Here is a 20,124-nt window from a genome sequence, read left to right on the forward strand (position 1 = left end):
CCCAGGGTTTTGCACATGCTAGAGAAGCGCTCTATCAGTGAGTGACCCTCCCAAGCTCTCCTTAATTTTTTAGATCTCAGTTTCCTTATCTGTGGATCAGAGATTCTCAACTCTAGATTCACATTCAAATCACTGGGACCAATTTCAAAAACAAAAACAAAAAGACCTGAAGCCAGAGCCCCATGACAGACAAAATGTTCCAGAATTTCAGGGGGTGGGGGTGGGGAGCGCCTGGGAATGTAAGGAAAGGCAGCCAACAGATGTCTATAGAGTTGAGAACCCCGGATTCTGCTCATCCTGATGGCTTGTCCTAGCCTGGTTTTATTCAGGCCTCTTGGTAGCCCGTGCAACTGTATGCATCGTATTATATAATCTGGGCCTTTCTCCTGTGCTCGAATGTTGTAAACATCTCACATACCAAGAAGTCTTGTCTTTTAATGAGAAACTCCCCAGAATTCTCATTAGGCTCATGATCTAATGCCAATATCCTGCATTAATAAATCAGAATCGTAAATGTAGTAAAACATCACATCATTTTTTTTTTGAGCCCGTGGAAAGCATCGACTTTAATCTTTAATTTCTCCTTCCCTCATTTTGCAAAAGCTACTGACTGGAGGCCTGAGGCCATCTCTCTGTCTCTGTAAAGAAGACACTGAAATGTAAAGAGTTGAAGACATTACTGGAAGTGTTTTTGCTAGAAGACTTGTGTATACCGTAAGTTCCAAATGAGGAGGTCCAGTCTGGGGACGCTTATCGGATCTCAATTCTGCATGGAGTGGGAGGTGTTTAAAGAGTCTTGGTGCCGTTTTATCTTTACCATTGAAGTTTTGGTTTTTGTCTCTTCCTAAATGAGTCACTTTTAAAAAAGGAACCTAATTTGGGGAGGGAGTGGGGAAACCACTGCTGGAGGTGCTGAGTGGGGGCAGCTGTGGAGCCAGCAGTCAGGTGACGGGGTTTATAGTGGGGCCACCTGTTATGTAGGGGGTGGGGTGGGACCAGGGCTATGACCTTGCTGAAGGTGAATCAAAAACAAGTGGGACATGACCTTGCAGAGGTTGGGGGGAGACAGTAGGAACAGTATTGATGTTGCTTTTTAATTACCAAGTATCCGTGGGTACACATGCACCTTGCAGGTTTTCTAGAAGCAGATTCCGGGTCCACAGGGGCTTGGGAGATGGGGAGCAGAGGGGAAGGAGCCCTTCTAGTTTTCCCTGTAGTTGTGGCCTGCACTTCCAAATATAGTGACTGGATTGAAGATCCTCAGACTGGCACGAAAATACAAGTGAACTTGTTATTGCCAGGTGAGATTTCAGAAGAGAAGAACCCGGCAGCCTGAGATCTCCTAGGGAGCACTGGGGGGCCCCGAAGAAATGTGCACCAACTGGGTAGCCAGACAGAGATGCAGGCCCCCAGCCCTGTGGGGCGGCCGGCTGCGTGTCACTTCCTCTTTCTGTGCTCAGATCTCCCAGCTGAAAAATAATCCTACATGCCTAAGCTCCCAGGCCCCTGATAGCCGTTTCGGGGCCCCTGTTGATGCCTGGGAGGAGACGGAGGGGACAGATCCTGGCCTTGGCAAACCAGCTCAGCTCCACACAGTTAGCTCAGAGCTCTCAGGGCCCGGAGCCTGGGGCAGGGGTGCATCCTGACCCGCGCGAAGAGCAGGGTGGTTGGCGCATGCGCTGTGTGCTGCTCTGGTCCCTCCAGGAGGACTGGATTTCGTGGTTGTTAGTGGTGTGTAGCCCCCTGCAGCTGTGTGTACATGTTTTCCAAGTTTGTCCTAAACTTCCTGTTTGGGTGTGGGCTGAGGCCCGGAGCATTGTGAGCATTGACCAAGATCTAGCGCTTCTCTGGTACCAGCCATGGGATGGACTGTTGCAAACCTTTTTGCTGGGAAATGCTGTATAGCTTCTGGATTTGTTTCATGAGTGCTGAGAGAACCCTGAGGTCTGAAGGCTTGAAGGAGGGAGGGGAGCATCCAGAGGGCCCCTTATGGGCTGGGGATACGTCTCAGTTTTGGTACTGGTTCCTATTGCCAGGGACCGTGCTGGGTGTTTTTGTACACTTCTTGTTTCATCGAGGACTCACATTAGCTTCTGTAGAATGAGGCTCAGAGAAGTTGAGTGACCACCCCAAGGTGCAACAGCTGCTGGGTGGCAAGGTCAGGATTTGATCCCAGGCTTGGCTCCAGGACTCCTGTTATTTCAGCTAAGTCAGGAGGCGCGCACTGCCCCTTTGGTAGATCTTGACAGACAGGGCCTTGACTGCCATAGTTTCTCCCAGAGCCTGTTATTCAGGACCACCCTCCTCTCTTTGTGGGGGGATTTGATGGGCTTTGGGTGGTCTGCTGAGTTCCACCTCCCCCAGCCATCCTCCCTTTGTGGCTCTGGGTTTCCTAGAATCACTGGGTGTCGCTCCGGCGTGATGATCGGAAGTGGAGTTTAACAGACCGGATTTCCCAGAAATGGAGTAGTCTTTTTCCTACTAAAGAGGAGAGCCCCGACTCTTCTGGCCCACTCAGCCAGACTGGTCACTGGCAAGCTCTTCTCCTGAAGAAGACAGGCTGTGAGCCAAAGTGAAAGGGTGGCAAGAAAGACACCAGGACCTTGCTTGGGCCAGTGCAGGACCAGGTGGGAGGAGCCAAATCCAACCATCCTCCTCAGCAGAGTAGTTCTTAGAAGGTGCCAGACCCCCACACCAGGAGGCATGGGGTCATGCAGGACAAATGCAGAACAGGTGTGCCCCCAAAACTTGAAGGCCAGTGTTGCTGGGCATGGTGGCACACGCCTGTAATCCCACTTGGGAGGCTGAGGCAGGAGGATCTCGAGTTCAAAGCCAGCCTTAGCAACTTAGTGAGGCCCTGAGCAACCCAGCCAGACCCTGTCTGAAAGTAACACAAAAAGGGCCTGGGGATGAGGCTCAGTGGTTCAGCGCCCCTGGGTCCCTGATAAGAAACAAACAGTGTTCTTCCCCCCCAGCTATCACAGTTCTCCTGTGTTTTCTGAAAACCCTCTGAAATTCTGTCACCTGAGCATCATAATTGTTCTGTGGATCAGGTAACATTTACCATTGAGATATGGTCGGGCTGTGGGCTATGGCAAGGGTTTTCTCCACACCGTTACTTACCCTCAAGGGGTTTGCAGTCTACATCAGCAGGTGGAACGTTAGTCAAGGGAAGGGGGAGAGGTCCCTGCTCAGTGGGCCTCCATAGAGGGCCAGGAGCCAGGTAGAGAGAAGGGTGGGGCGGTAGGGTGAGGGCCCCGGGGTGCAAGGGGTGGGGGGGGGCAGAGGGGCATGTGGGAAGCCAGGTCGAAGGCCGAGTGCATCATTTACAAACGATGCCAGGGGATGCCTGTGGGGTTTGAATAATCCTGTATCTGGGAGCCACCGAAATGGATCAAGTAGGATGGGGACAGGGTAAAACCGTGCCACAAAAAAATTCATCAGGAGGTGTGGACTGTGAAAAGGATCCAATAGGAGGCGAGTGAGAGGCGATTATCCTGTTGAATTTGAAGCATGAGATGTTGGGGATGTTGAGGACTTTGATTAGGTTGGTGACAGTGTATAGAGAAATGAAAGTTTAAGCCCCAGCTCTGTCACTTGCTGCCTGTTTTGACTCTGAGCGAGTTAATCTCTTTGAAACTTGGTGTCATCCTCCAAAAAGAGGATGGAAAAACACTTGGCAGAACGGCTGTTGGAGGTTTTTGGCTTTGAGCACACCCAGGACTTAGCACGTGCTCAACAAACAGGAGTCCTCTCATATAAGAAGAGTGTGATTTTGTGATGATTGACCGGGAGGAATCAGGGGGGCACAAGGCTCTGCATCTGGGCACCTGGCGTATGAGGATGGCTGCCCGGGCAGAGAGGGAGCTTTTGGGGTCCTCGAATTCCCCTTTAGGAACACTCTCCTCCTGCACCCTGGCTGCTAAGGGCTGCGCCTGCGTGACAACCCCACAGTGGCTGCCCCTCGCCGTGCCTCCGCCACCCTGCCTCGCTTAGGAGGCAGCCTGGCCTCAGCTGTCCCCACAAGGAGCTGCTCAGGGTGAGCCCGCCCAGGTGCCCCCCACCCCGCGCCTCCCCCTGCACCTGGACCCACCCCAACCTGCTTTCCTTCCACTCAGGCAAGAGGCGGCCTGCCCCTAGCCAGGGGCCCTCCTCTGCATGGTCCCTCCGCCTCTTGGGGACCTGGGACTCCGCCCCCTTGTGGCCCTCTTGCCTTCGGCCATCATCTCCTGTCCTCGCAGCCCGACACACTTGTGGAAGGTAGTCCAGCGATTTGCCCATTCACAGACCCGCCCGCCTCTGCCTGTGGGCGATATTCCTGGCCCCGGGCAGGGACTTGGTGGATTTTGCAGCCGAGGGCTCTTATGGTCCACAGGGACTGCCTCATCTAAGGTGCCCTGGGGCCTCCATATGGCCACACCCAATGGTCGCTTCAGCCCTTATCTTTCTGGATTCTTCTACTTTTTGATACCCAACTTCCTCCTTTGTGCAGTCTCCTCCTCTTTTCTCTTGACTTCTTTGATGTAAATCAGTCAACAACTGTTTCTTGAGCACGTACTATGTGCCAGGCTCTGGAGCATACCACAATACAATGGTGTGAAGGAAGAGAAATTTAAAAAGGAAATAAATGCCAGGTGGTGACAAGGGATACAAAGAAAAATACAATAGGGAAGCGGGGGATAGAAATGTGATGGGGTGGAGTGGGCCTCTCTGAAAAGGGCATTAGAGCAGAAACCTGAAGGATGTAGAAGGGTGCCCAGGGAAGAGAACTCCATGCAGAGGGAGAGCAAGTGCAAAGGGCCTGAGGCAGGAGCCTGCTTGGGATGTGTGAAGAAGCCATTATAGCTGGAGGAAGTTGAGGAAGGGCAGAGAAGGAGGAGAGGTCAGGGAAGAGATCAGCCAGGTTATGTGGACTTGGTAAATGATTTCAAAGACTTTGTTTTACATTGGAGGAGGTGAAATACCATAGAAGTGTATTAAGCAGAGGAGTGATTGGGGGTGGGTGAAACCAGGGATTGATCTCAGGGGCACTGGACCACTGAGCCACATCCCCCACCCCATTTTGTATTTTATTTAGAAACAGGGTCTCACTGAGTTGCTTAGCATGTCACTTTTGCTGAGCCTGGTTTTCAACTCGGGATCCTCCTGCCTCAGCCTCGTGGAGCCACTGGAGTTACTGTCATGTGCCACTGAGCCTGGCTCAGAGGAGTGATTTTTAAATGACCATTTAGGTTGTTCTGGAGAGCATGGTATGTATTAGTTTGCTCAGACTGCTGTAACAAAGTTCCACATACTATGTGGCCTAAGTAATAGCACTCCATTGTCTCAGGGTTCTGGAGGCTGGGAGTCCCCGGATCAAGGTGTCAGCAGGGCCATGCTTCCTTTGAGGACTCTAGGGAAGGATGAATTCCAGGCTTCTCTCCCAGCTTCTGAAAATTCCTTGACTTGAACTGAATAACACCAATCTTTTCATGCTCTTCTCCCTTTGTATGTCTCTGTGTCAAAATTTCCTCTTTTAAAAAATAAGGACACCATGGATATTGGTTAGCCCCCCCCCAATCCTACAATATGACCTCATTTTACATAATTATATCTGCAGTGACCCTGTTTCCTAATACGACCCATTCTGAGATACACGAGGTTAAGGTTTTAGCACAGGAGCTTTGGGGGACACAGTTCACCCCATAACACAATTCAGCCCAGGATCCATAGGTGATGGAAAGGTGAGTTTCAAAGCAGAACCAGCAGTGAGTGGGGCTTCAGGGAGGCTTGGACCAACACGGTGGCGGTGGCCGAGGTAAAAATTGATGATGTAATTTGAAGCTAGAGCTGATGTCATTTGCTGGTAGTTTGCGGGGAGGGAAGGGAAAGAGGGGGCCATGATGACTGGGTTTGGGACCCGAAAACCAGAAGAGTGGAGCTGGATGTCTTTCTCCCCTGAATCCTCTTCTCCCTCAGGGACCCTCCTCAGCAGCCCAAGCTGGGTCCTCCTGGCTCAGCCCAGCCGCTGTCAGGTTCTTCCAGCTTCTGTCCCCCGTCCCTTTTCTAGCCTCTCCCTGATTGTCACTGACTGTTCCCATGTTGAAGCCAAATGTCCTGAATGTGCTCTTTGGGTCACTCCTACAGGCCTCGGCTCTGGAGGATGCTGAAGGAGGAAGACGCTGAAGCAGGACGGCCCTGAAGGAGTGACCCCCTTACTCCTCAAACAGGTAGCGCCTCTGAGCTTCTTGGTGTGAGGAGATTCTGTGACAGAGGTCGTAAGATCCTTCTTTAACCCCTGTGCTGTGGGAAGACGCCCCAGAAGGGGCAGAGGGCTGCCCTGGGCCTGGGTCCCCCAGAGACTTCTGGAAAACCTTCCCTGGGAGATGGTCAGTGGATCCACATACTGGTTTTCAGTGTCATCTGGAGTGAGGCCGGGGGCATCCTGGTCTTGTTTCACTTTGCAGAATTGTTGTCAATGCTTAAGACTTGAAGGGATGTCCCTGGATGGAGCCCTGGTAGAGTTTAGAAGGAATAAAACAGGGCTGTATGCACCTCTGGAGAATTGTAGGAGAGGCCACAGAAGCCAGCCCTGGGGCATTTCTAGTGTGTTCGTCAGCTGTGGCCCTGTGATCTCTTCCAGTCTCAGTTTATCCCTTCAGAAAATGGGCACACAGCTGAGTTTCTTTTGCCAAGTGCAAAAAAAAAAAAAAACAAAAACAAAAACCTCTCGGAAGGGTCAATAGGTCTGTAATGCAAAATATTCAGAACAGCTGCTGACATCCTTCATACTCTATTATCTACGGAAATGAGGTAAAACCTTACTAATTTGGACTCATTATTAGGGATAATACTGAGAGGAAACCCACTCTTCCCCCCCACCCCCAATACTGGGGATTGAACTCAGGGACACTGAACCACATCCCCAGCCTATTTTGTATTTTATTTAGAGACAGGGTCTCACTGAATTGCTTAGCAAATCACCGTTGTTAAGGCTGGCTTTGAACTCATGAACCTCCTAAGCTGCTGGGATTAAGGTGTATACCACCGGACCCAGCAGGAAACCCATTGTTAACTAGCAAAAGTCTGAATTTTAGAGTGTTTTGATATAGTATAGTTTTGGGCAGAATCTTCCCAAACATTTCCATTTGGGAGCAATTAGCATCTGATTTTCAGTAGGTCTTTAGATGCAGAATCTTCCTGCAGGTTAACCAGGTCTTTTGCAATCCTCTTTAATTTCTGATTTGCTTATTCAACCTTTTTATAGCCATCAAACTCAAATTCTGGGTTGGTGAAGATTAAATTACAGTAATGAGGTTCCTCATTTATAACCACATCTATAAAATGGGAATCAGAACAGCACCTACTTTATAGGTTTGCTTCAAGGATTAAGTGAGGTAATCCAATAAAGTGTTTAGCCCGGTGGCTGGCCCAATAAACATTACCTTTATTACCATCATATATCTCAAAATATCGTCACCTTTATGTGTTTATGTGCATGTTTTATCTAGGAAATTAACTCTCTTCACAAACAAATATATTATCAGCCCCTGATTAGCTTTGTTAGGGATGAGGTAAATAAATGTATTAAAACATTCAGTGTTTATGGATGTTTTAGTGGGATTTTTTGGCTAGAATTCATTTTTGGGGAAAACATCAATAAAGAAAAGTCTAAGTAGCTTACAGTCAAGTTATAAATAGGTATAATCCCTGTGGGGGGGCGGGGACTGGGGATTAAATGCATGGGCACTTGACCACGGAGCCACATCCCCAGCCCTATTTTGTATTTTATTTAGAGACAGGGTCTCACTGAGTTGCTTAGTACCTTGCTTTTGCTGAGGCTGGCTTTGAACTTGCAATCCTCTTGCCTCAGCCTCCAGAGCCGCTGGGATTACAGGCATGTGCCACCACACCCATCGAAAATAGGGATTTTTAAATTTCATGGCAACATGCTAATCTGTTCTTGCTTGAAAAATCCTTTAAATAGTTGATGACCTGTCCCAGCTCATTGTCTCTCTCTGTTCAGTTTGGTGTGTCCAAAGGGATGGGCGAACCTCTTTGGATTTGAGTTTCCAAGCCAGTTGCGCAGTCACCCTGGGTGGATGGTTTTGGGGATGACCTGGAGACGGTGAGATGTTTCAATAGTGAGAAGCTAGGATTGGGCATTGATTTCAGTGGAGTTCTAGCCACAGGAAGGATGCTGAATGATTCTTGGACCTCTCAGCATCTCAGGAGGCTCTAGTGTCTTTGAATTAGGGTTCCCAGATTACTGATGAAGGACACACAGATTAGTACAGGGCCTCAAAGCTTCCACACTTCAATTCCAAAACCCAGAAAGAGGTCATTTTGAAGGGGGAGGGAGGGTGGGGCACAGGAGTGCAGCAAAAGGAGGGTGCTCTAAAATGATCATGAACCCTAAAGACCATGTGTTTCCACCCATCACTCCTTGAGGGTGGACTGGAATTAGACTTCAGTTTTCTGTAGGTTATTTGTTGCTCTCCATGTTTATGCCATGCAGATGGGAACTGATGGACCCTTAAGTCATTGGCTGGAAAGGTACTGTGGACAGTTGGTTCTCAAATTAGATGAGCCAGACCAAGATAGTACAAAAAAAAAAAAGAAGGGATTTGGGGGATTGTCCAAGGGCTACCAGTTTTGGTTGGTTGGTGGTTGGTTGTTCTTTTGTAAAGGTAGAACATTTTTTAACATCCAATCACCAACATTTTATAAAAAGATGAATTCAGGCTAAAATAATAGGTAGGAGATAATCTAAGAACAAACCAAGAATCTTTGGATTGAAAACACCCAACTTTAAGAATAATTTATTACACTGTTCTTGTTTCTCTGACATGACCTCTGAAAACTCCATCAGGTATGGGCATTGTCCCGAATCTGCCAGTTAGTGGTGTTGGGGAACCACCTGGAGATGGGGAGCTATCTATGCAACATGCATCCCTAGGAGGAAAAAATAGTTTTTGAAGCCTTGCATAGAGCCTAGGTGTTCTCTAGAGTCATGTCATGATTGGATTTAAAGGTTAAAGTTGGGGGGAAATTCACTTTAAATACTGGTCTTGACAAGTCCCATTCATTTTATAAAGAAGGAACCATTTACTCTTCAGTCGTTAAGTAGACTCGTTAATTTTCTAACAGCAGGAGAGAAGAAGATCTTGCAGTACCTAAATAGCTCAAATTAAAAGATGTATCAATAGCTTTTTCCCTTTTCCCCAATCCCCTTTGATTTGATTGGCCTTTAGTTGTATGGTGTGCCTCTGTGGGTGAGAAAGTGCACCCACCTCCATGGAGATAGAACACTTGGTTTGGTCTAAAGAATCCCAGAAAGGAAGGGACACTCCTAAGAGGAAGCAGCGAGCTCATCAGCCAGTTGGTGGTGTTAGTTCTTGTAGAAAAGGCTTTATCTTGGAATTTTATGTCTTCCAAAGATGCCTTTTGGAGTCATTAAAAATCCCCAAGCATACACCAACCCCTGAAGAATCCAGAACAGTAATAAACACTCTTTATTCTGCTTTGATGAGCATGCCTACTTGCCTTAGCCACAAACACATTTTTCCTTCTAACCAGAGATTAAGCTTTCATGTTAGTCAATGACTGCTGTGAAAGCAACCCCTCCATCCTTGCTGAGAGAGAAATACTGCTTGCGTAACCCTGTGAAATCCCAAATGACATTCTGGAATCCTGAGCTGGGGTGGGTGTCAAGCTCCTAATTACCTTGACTGGCAACAGGCGTGATAATCCTAATGTCTCATTGATCGCTAATGTTTCATGGATCCTCAGGAAACAAGGGCATGAACTTGGTGGTGACTTCTCGGTAGCACACTCATCTGTACTTATTGCCCTGTTAACTGTGTCCTTGGGCATGGTGTCACTGAGTCCTGCTTGTATCCTCTTGTATGCTCAATGGCATGGTTTTTGCATGGGCTAGCAGACAGTCTTAATTTGCTCAGACTTCTTACTCTTCGCTCTCTCAAGGTATAACTCACTCTCCAGCAAACTAAGAGATCTGCAGAACTGCAGCTCGGTTCTTTTTGTTTAATATATATTTTTTAGTTGTAGATGCACACAATATCTGTATTTTATTTACTTATTTTTATGTGGTGCTGAGGATCAAACCCAATGCCTCACATATGTAGGCAAGTGTTCTACCACTGGGCCCCAGCCCCAGCAGCTCTGACAGACGCTACTAGAACATTCTTGTCTCGGTCAATTTGGACTGGAATAACAAAATACCACAATCTGGGAGGCTTAAACAAAAGAAATTGATTTCTCACCTTTCAGGTGATTGAGAAGTAAGATTGAAGTGCTCTGTGAGGCAGGTTTCTTTCTGAGGCCTCTTCTCTTGGCTTGTGGGTGGCTGCCATCTTGCCTGTGTGTTTTCCTCACCTCTTCCTTGGGCACTGTAGGAGAGAGGGAGCTCTGGGCATTAATCCCATTATGGGGGCTCTACCCTCATGACATCATCTAAACCTAATTACCTTCCAGAGGCCCTACCTCCTAGTGTCATCCTGTTAGAGGTTTGGCATAGGAATTTTTGGGGGACATAAATACTCAGTCCATGAACAACTCTTAAGTTTTTATTTGCAGTCGCCTTGAAGTGCTAGCAGGGGCTCTATGTTAGAGAAACTTTTATTGCTTGGAAAAGAACTATTCTATAGACGAGATACTCCAGGGAGAGGTGTCTCTTGGAAGACCTTTACACAGATCTAGAGGTAACCTGGGGCTAGACAGGTGAGCTCCTTGTCTATCCAGGTCTTGGGTCTCCTGGTACCATATGCCAGAGCTAAAGGTGTGGTTGTTAAACTTGATCAGCCTCACTGAAATTTGGATGGTGCAGCATTTAGTATTCCCTGACCACCTTCTATTGCCTTCTTTCTATCCTTCTAAAAAGGACTCTTGGAACCCAAACCTGGCAAAATGGTCTCTTCTGAATCATCCTGGGCATTTACTCCCTTTTCATGGGGGGAAAGAAAGGCATTGATGAAAACAAAGCTATTCCATTAGAGATGAGTATCTCACGTGTCATTTTGAAAGTGTACAAACACATAGTAGTGTCCACATGGAGGTACACATGCGTGCACGCCCCTGTGCCAGGTGGAATACTTTACAACATGAAAAGGCTTTTGAAAAATCCTTTAAACTTTCAAGGAACAGATAATTCCTGTGTTATATAAACTGTTCTAAGATTCAGAAAAAAAGATGGAAAACTTCCAGATCGTTCTTTCAAGCAAACATGACCCTGATATCAAAGCTGGCGAGTCCCCAAAGGGAGGCTCTATACCAATCTTGCTTAGGAATGTAAAAATTTGAGATAAAATTCTAGCTAGTAGACTTCAATAAGACAGTACATGAATGTTCCACCATAATCAAACAGATTATATTCCTGGAATGCAGTAGTGGTGGCTTCATATATGTATATAATCATAGGATTTATATAAATTAATTAAGTAAAAATATGTAATGATCTCATTAACTGCAAAAGTTCATTCAGTGAATTTCCAATTTTTCATGAGCCACTGAAAAATAAATATATAAAATGACCATTCCTTAATATAATAAGGAAGATTGAGTTGATATAGTCCTAGGGAAATACTATCGTGGAATGAGATCAAAACAAGACTAAGCTGGACACAGTGGTGTATACCTGTAATCTCAGCAACTCGGGAGGCTGAGGCAGGAGGATTGAGAGTTCAAAGCCAGCCTCAGCAAAAATGAGGCACTAGGCAACTCAGAGACCCTGTCTCTAAATAAAATATGAAATAGGGCTGGGGATGTGGTTCAGTGGTAGTATCTGGATCCCTGGTTACCCCCACTCCCCCCCCCCAAAAAAAAGGACTAAATCTAAAAGCATTATTTATTTATTTATTTATTGTTCTTTTTTTAGATGCACATGACATTAGAGTGTATTTTTGGCATATTACACATATGTAGAGTATAACTTATTCTAATTAGGATCCCGTTCTAAGAGTTGTAGTGATGGGGAGTTTCACTGGTCATGTATTCATATATGAACATAGGAAAGTGAAATCCAAGTATTGTTTCTTTAAGGGTTAGTCAATAAAGGAAGTCGTGGGGAATATATATTGTCAAGAAAGTGATAGTTATTAGTAACGGATTGCTTAGTTGTAGCCCAAGAAGACTTAAAGAGCTTAACTGAAAATGCTGTTTATAGTCAACAAGATGAAAATGAAGTATTTGGATTTTTCAGTAATTAGTTTGTGAGTTTAATGCTATTCCTCTGAAAATACCATCAGGATATTTTAAATTTCACAATATAGTTCTGATTCTATTCGGAAAAATAAGTAGGTGAGAACATCAAAGGGAATTCTGAAAATAGTTTGGGGGGAAGGGACTTAGATCTAATGGATATGAAGGCATGTAGGACTATCGGGTATTAAGATGCACTGTGAAGCCTTTGTAATGAAAACAGCCTGCTGGCGTGAGAGGAGGCAGCTAAGTGAACTAGGAGAGCTTGGAAATAGACCCTTGCATAAGTAATTTAATAAATCATAAAGCAGTCATTGCAAATCAATGGGGAAGGGAATATTATTCAATAAATAATTCTGATGCCTCATTAGCAATTTGGAAAAAATCATTTTGGCTTCACCAAAATGAATTACAGATGGATAAAACAATTGAAGTGCAAAATGTAGAGACACAGGAAATCTATAGAATTGAATATTGCTTAGAAACAAAAGAAAATCTTTCCAGAAGGAAAAGGAACAGTTCATCAACTTAAAGGAAAAAGAAAGATTTCTTTTAACGCCAACAAGGAAACAAAGACTGGGGAAGAAAAATCAGAAGTAACATGACAGAATTTGTATCTTTATAATGTGAAATACTCAAATTAAAAAGAAAGGTGCTAAAACCTTGGTAGAACACTTGAATAGATAATTAAATACAACACTAAGCAAATACATGGAAAATGTTCAAATTCAGTGGTAATAAGAGGTACGCAGACTAAAATAGCTGTAAAAGTATTATTTTAACATATCTGCCAAAAATACTTTTTAAGGATAATTTTCAATTCTGGTGGTAATTGCAGTACTGTAAAGCAATTTTATGATGTATTAAAGACCCATGTTGTTTATTCATACATATGAATGTAGTCGTACCACTGTACATTTTCCCCACCCCCCATGAAGGAATAATACAGAATATTTAACAAACAGTTTAGATAGAGATCCTCTCTAATGCATTATTTTCAAAGCACACACACACACACACACACACACACACACACACACACACACACACACAGCTAGTTCCAACAGTTGAGTAACTAGCAAAATATTTATCTCAGCACAATATTATAATTAATAATCATTTTGCAATATGTAGCACTGTGACAAAGATATTTACAAAACAATTTTAGGGGCAGAAATTACAGTATAAATGATGGTATAGTTTTTCCAAGGAATATAGCCGTATAGCTCTGCTCTGAGTGCTAGCTGCATACAACACAGAAGAATTGCAGGAATATAACATTAAGCCAAAAAGCAGGCCACAGGGTACATAAGGTATGATTTCAATTTTATTAAGTTTAGGTGCATGTGACAGCGTTTATTGACATCCTTATGCACATGGCAAAACCTGAGTGAATCCAGGCAAAAATGCAGAATAATGATGAGGGCAGAGGATGACGGAGGAGCCCTCCTCAAGGTGGGGAGAAGGGTGCCTAGGAGATTGGTGCAGTTCTCTTCCTTAAGCTGGGCTATGGTTACACACGAATGTGTTACTACTCTTTTTCATGCTCTTTGTGTATTCTGTACACACACACACACACACACACACACACACACACACACACGTTTATTTATTTGCTGTCCTGGCCTCATGCATGCTAGACAAGTGCTTTACCATTGAGCTACATCCCCCAGCCCTCTATAAATATTTTTGAATGTATTTAATGTTAACTAAAAGGATATTAAAACTCATTTTCACCGATTTATGATTATGAACAAAAACATATGTCTTTAGTAAAGGAGAAATGGAAATGCATAGATACCAGGGAATTGTATGCACCTAAACGGTGTGTTTGAGGGTGAGACTATGCGGGATTTAGTCTTTCATTTTCTCCAAATTGTCCCTCATATGTTTATATTACATCCGTGAAAGAAAGGAAAATTGAAGACACTTGCCATCTTGACAAGGAAGGCTTGCATGCTCTGGAAGGCTACCATTACCCAGAGGGTGATGTGCGTCACCACCGAGGCCAACAGGGAGATGGATTTAAAAGGCAAAGGGGCTGGGGCTGGGGCTCAGGGGCACAGTGCTTGTCTAGCTATGTGTGAGGCCTGGGGGATGGTCCCCTACTGGAAAGAAAAAAAAAGGCAAAAGGAAAATGTTTGGAAAAATAAGTCAGTCCCCAGATAGTCACTGAATATCTCTCAGTATCTTGTGTGTTTGAGAAGGCATTGGCCGGGGATGTAGTCAAGATACATTTTTGGATCTGAATTTAATTAATTGCTAAAATGGATGAATTAGGCTGGCATTTTTATGGGTTCCTTTTCTTTCTTAAGCTGTACTGTTTTGTCTGGTTATCAAATAACACAATATTGGTTCAAAATATTATTATGAAAATTAATAGAACTTGAAGTTGATTAGACACTAGTAATGAAGCTCAGTTTAGAGGAAATACAGGGGGATCATGGACCAAGTTAAAAGAGGCCACTGGGATGCATTTGGAGGTAATTGGGGAAATTAGGGCACTAGATATTTGGTAATATCAAGAAATTATTAACTTTCTAGGTGTGATATTGTTATAATGCTTTCTTATAAAGGTACATATTGAAGTGTTTATGGGTAAAGGAAAATAGCAGATACTTATATTAAAATAATCTGGTGGTAGGTTCCGGTATGCTAAGTATAAAAAGTCTATGTGTGTGTGTGTGTGTGTGTGTGTGATATCTATCCAGGATTTATGTGAAAATATTCCAGGGATGTGAGGCATAAAGTTGAAAAGGCTCAGCCAGGTATGATAATTGAAGCTGGTGATGGGCATGCATATTCTTGCTACTTTTGTATATGTTTGATTTTTTTTTGTAATAAAATATAAAAATAATACATGTTGATAGTTGAATAAAATACAGAAAAGTATAAAGAAGGAAATGAAAGTCACTTATAATTCCTTTCCCTAGAGATAACTACTATCAACATTTGGATAAAAAAATACTTCTACACTTTCTCCTTACAAATTTATAACGTGTTCTTATATATATTTTTAAACAAAAAAATGAGATTATACTGCCTGAATTGCTTTGTATCCTGCCTTTTTTTGCATTATGAGTACTTTTGTGATTTATTACATTTATATCTTAAGCATGACTTTAATATCTTTATTTTTTAATTTTTTAGTTGTGGATGGATAATGCCTTTATTTATTTATTTATCTTTATGTGGTGCTGAAGCTTGAACCCAGTGCCTCACACATGCTAGGCAAGTGCTCTACCATTGAGCCACAACCCCAGCCCTTAAGCATGACTTTAATGGCTGAATTTTATCCCAGTACATGAACACACATACATGCCATAATGTATTTAACAAGTTCCTTACAGATGCATACCTAAATTGTTTTCTTTCTTTTTTTTTTCTATTCAAACAACTCTGCCACATACTTGTTGGATTAGCTAAAGAGTTTTCACCATCCCTCTCCCCCACCCCATCATGCCAAATTGCTCATTTGAAATGTGGTAATTTTAAATTTCTTTCTGCAGTGTATGTATTTACCCAGTTTAATCATAATCTCAGCAACCTTGTTTCCTATATTCCCAAACTATTAAATGTTTAACAGTCTGATAGAGGATCACATTTTAATTTGCATTTATTTGATTATTGGTGAATTTGGAAATCTTTCTGTGTGTACAGGTTATTTCTATGTTTTATGAATTCAGTGACTTCGTATGACTAGGTGTCTATATCCTTTCCCCCAGTTTTAAAATTTATCCTTCATTTAATTGATTCACAGGTGCTCTTTACATATTAAGGTATTCTAACATTTTGTTTATTATATAAATTGCAGCTTTTTCTTCCTAGTTTGTTTTTTGTCTTTTAACCTTGAATCATTTGATCATTTGTCTAGAATTATCTTAAGATATGGTTATTTTTGCAGTGCTGGGGATTGAACTTATGCTATGCAAGTGCAACTCCCAAGAAGCTATGTCCCCAGTTCTGGAATTGTTTTAATAGATTATTCTGAAAATTTAAAAACTATGTTTTTTTCTGTGAGCCATTGTAATTTTTATAATTTAATGTCTATAACCTTAAGAGATTTCCTTATATAGTATTGTCATCTAAAGTCTGCCTTTTTATTCTGATAATTTCGGTTATCAAATAAGATGTTTGTGATAGAAAAGAATATGTTTAAGAATTTTACCTAAAATTTGACTATTATATAGTGCATCAGGTAATACTTCGTAGTTTTACTTCCAGTAGTTTTTCCAGGTGTGCACATTGGGGTAACACTAGCTGAAGAAACCATTAAAACTCCATAATAGAGGGTATTTCTCACTTGTTCCTGGTGTAGGTGCTCCTGGTGGGTGACCACTCCATTGGTGGGCCCTCCACGGAGCAGTTCAGCTCCTTCCATCTTACGGCTCTCCCATTTTCTAGGCCCCAGAGCCCTCTGAATCCTTTTGGCAGATGGGGGAAGAGAGCATGGAGAGGACACACCACTGTCTAACCACTTCTGCCTGAACATGCCCATATTACTTTCACCCGTGATCCACTGGTGGGAAGTCAGTGGGCACCAATTAGTTACCAGGGGTTCTGGGAATTGTAGTCCCTGACCTCGTAGCTGCTCCTCAGTGAAAACCTCTACTGTAGAAAGAGAAGTGTGAATATTTGTTGGACGTTTAGCAGAATCTGCCCCCAGATTCTACAAAAATAATGCACATGCTTCTTTATGAAATGTAGTCATCTGATTGAGAGTTTTGAATTTTAGCATCATTTTGTGAGCATTTTCCTACCTTTAAATCTTTTTCAAGTGCAGAGTTTTCCTTGTGTTGGTGTATCATAATTGATTTAACCATTTTTCTTTTGTGGTACAATTAGATTTTTCTAGATTTTTAATATTATGAATATTGCTGCTTATGTCCTTGTGCATAAGTTATTGAGTATTCCTGTGATGATTCTCTATGGAAAATTCTTAGGAGTGAACTTGCTCAGTCACCAGAAATGTCTTCAGAAATGTGGACTAATTTAAACTCTTAACAGTAGTATCTGAGGATTACAATTTCAGACCACCCTTGACTATCTTGGGCATTGTAGTTGTTTTCAGTTATCAGTAATGTATGTGTGTGTGTGTATGTGTGTGTGTGTGTGTGTGTGTGTGTGTGTGTGTGTGTGAAAATTACCTCTTTGGGTCCTTTCTCATTTTTATTTTACAGTATTCCATCTTTTAAAAAATTTTTTTTTAGATGTTGGTGGACCTTTATTTTATTCATTTATTTATATGTGGTGCTAAGGATCGAACCTAGTACCTCACATATGGTAGGCAAGGGCTCTACCATTCAGCTGCAACCCCAGCCCTGTGGCATTCCATCTTTTTTCTAATCATTTCCTTGTTGTTTTTATAAATCTTTTAAAAAATAATGTTATTATATTTTGTATACTTTTGTTTTATTTATTTATTTTTATGTGGTGCTGGGAATCAGACCCAATATCTCATACAAGCCAGGCAAGTGCTCTACCCTGAGCCACACCCACAGCCCATTTTCCAGTCATTTCTAAGGGAATTTTATGCAGGTGTGTATTAACTTGTGATATGTTGCAAATGTTTTTTTATCTAGTTTCTCCTTTCCTCAATTTTGTTTTATAACTTAATTTTCTCAAATTAAACTCTGCAGTTCAAAAACCTGTTGTATGATATCATACCCACCTAACCTGCCTGGTAGCAGTCCTCCTGAGCTAATATCATTTTAAGATGCAAAGCAGACTATTTTTTTTTCCTGGCCCATCATATGGTTTGGATATTCTTAATGTGAATTTTCATGATTTGGGAGTGAAGGGATTTAAAGGAATCATCAAGAAAATGAGACATGATTGGTAGCTACATGCAGTGGCACACACCTCTAATCCCAGCAACTCAGGAGGCTGAGGCACAAGGGTCACCAGTTCAAGGCCAGCTTCATCAACTTAGCCAGGCCCTAAGCAACTTAGTGAGACCCTGTCTCAAATTACAAAGGGGCTGGGGTCGTGGCTCAGTGATAAAACGCCCCTGGGTTCAATCTCCATTACCAAAAAAGAAAGAAAAAAAGAAAATGGACTTATTTGGGGCATTGGTCCAAGTTATCCTTGGCGATAGTGAGATCAGCTTCTTAGCACTCTGCACCTTCTCTGGAAATTTAAAAGAGGGTTAGGGACCTGCTGATAGGTAGATGGTATCTGATCACTCCATGCCTCAGTTAAGTGGGTAGCAGCAGGGCCTCAGAGGCCTCTGGCTGTTGTATGTTAGACCTTGCAAAGCCTACAGGCGCTAGAGTGGCAGGCATCCACACCGGGGGACAGGAAACTGAGTTGTGCCTCAACTCTGCCACTGACTCATTGATCTATGACCCAGACCAAGTCTCTTGCCCACTTGAGGCCTCTACTTACCCATCTGTCAAGCATGAGGGATTGTTCTAGGCGATGTTGACGGGTGCATGGCTTCTAGGGCGAGGCAGTAGCTTTTTCCCAGAGGTCTCTTTGGTATTCATTGCTGGTGCTGACCTTTATCGGTGGGTAAGCAGAGTGCAGGATAAGGTTAGTCCCTTTGGCCTCCCAAGCAATTTAGGGAAGAAATCAATTCAGTATGTATCTGTCCCAGATATAATGTGATCTAAATATGATAGTCACCTAATAAGATTAGATGACTCTAATATGGTTTTCCTTTAAAACACAAATACTGCACCACTTTTAATTGTAGTAGCCAAATGAAATTACTCATCTCAAATTAGATTTCCATCAAATTTAATTTGAACATGAGCCCAGTACTTTAGGCCCCGAGTAATTTTTTTAAGATAGAAAATAAATCAGTGGGGTAGTAATATTGTTGCCCTAGGCTCTTCAGGGGTTGCCTTAAAAGGAAATAGGTAAACATTTGGAGAACTCATGAGGATGTAGAGCTGAGAGCTCATCATTGAGGGTTCCCTTCCCCCATCAGTGCAACCCTCACTGGTCTTAGAAGACAGGAAACAAATAATGGCAGACCCAGTAATCCCTTGTTTTATTGCTAATGGTGGCCTTTCTTCTTTCTGTTCCTTGAGGGAGCCCCTTTCTATCTGTACCTCCTTCAGGACACTTTATGGAACCACAGGGATGCAGTGAGGACCTAGACGGGTTGATAGCATGACTTTAACCTCATTTCCTCTCATTCTCCTGACGCCACTGTTGATGGATGGCCTGAAAACCAACCCAAACTGATTTAAGCAAAAGAAGAAAATGTATTGGTTTACGTGATTGAGCAACATGGGAGTAGAGCCTGGCGTCAGGGATACTTTATCCAGGGCTCAAACGAGATACCCCAAAGCCAGTTTTTCCCCTATAGTGTGAGTTCCTTTCTGAGGCACCATCTCCCCTTCCATTCCCAAGGTGACTGTCCCTCCAGGGCCTATGCGTCTCCTTGTTCTCATCCAGTGGGTTAGGAAAAAGATGGGCTGCTTTGATGGGTCAGCCAAAGACCTGGAATTGAGTTTGGTTGTGTTCCACTGAATCAGTTACTGTGTAGAGGCGATGAGACAATTTGGGAATTTCTGGGGATTGTTGGGAAAGTAGACCAGGTCGTTAATGAAAGCTGGAGAGATAGGTATCTCCATACTGTTACTGGGCATTATGTAGAGCTTTTTGTTTTCCCAAGCACTTAGGCATGCATTATCTCACACAAGTGACCCTACAAGGCAGGGAGGACATGTTTATGGATAAGGGAACGAAGTTCACCATGGAACCACTTACCCACAACCACTCAGTGATGGAACCAGATCTGGATTCAGTATTTTGTGAGTCTCCCATTTCTTTTGGATGTATTTGCCTTCTTCCCCCCCTCCATTTGTTATTTTTAGATATATATGATAGTAGAGTGTATTTTGACATACAATTCATAACACAGAGTATAATTTAGGATCCCACTCTTGTGGTTGTACATGATGTGGAGTCACA

General features: G+C 43.2%; 1 protein-coding gene across 19 annotated transcripts in view; it reads left to right on the forward strand.

Moving 5' to 3' along the window:
• Positions 1 to 20,124, forward strand: part of Trerf1 (transcriptional regulating factor 1) — a 214,395-nt gene that overhangs the window by 80,204 nt on the left and 114,067 nt on the right. For 15 of the 19 annotated variants that reach the window (XM_040282664.2, XM_040282658.2, XM_040282660.2 and 12 more), the window contains one exon: positions 6,127 to 6,209. The exons of 2 other annotated variants lie outside the window; for them this stretch is intronic. The gene's annotated coding sequence lies outside the window, so the exon portion shown is untranslated. Of the gene's footprint in view, positions 1 to 603; positions 715 to 6,126; positions 6,210 to 20,124 lie in introns of all 19 variants that reach the window. 2 more of the 19 variants (XM_078020010.1, XM_078020009.1) reach the window with 1 other exon arrangement.

Source organism: Ictidomys tridecemlineatus, chromosome 8 (genome assembly GCF_052094955.1).
Source record: "Ictidomys tridecemlineatus isolate mIctTri1 chromosome 8, mIctTri1.hap1, whole genome shotgun sequence".
Lineage (NCBI taxonomy): Eukaryota > Metazoa > Chordata > Mammalia > Rodentia > Sciuridae > Ictidomys > Ictidomys tridecemlineatus.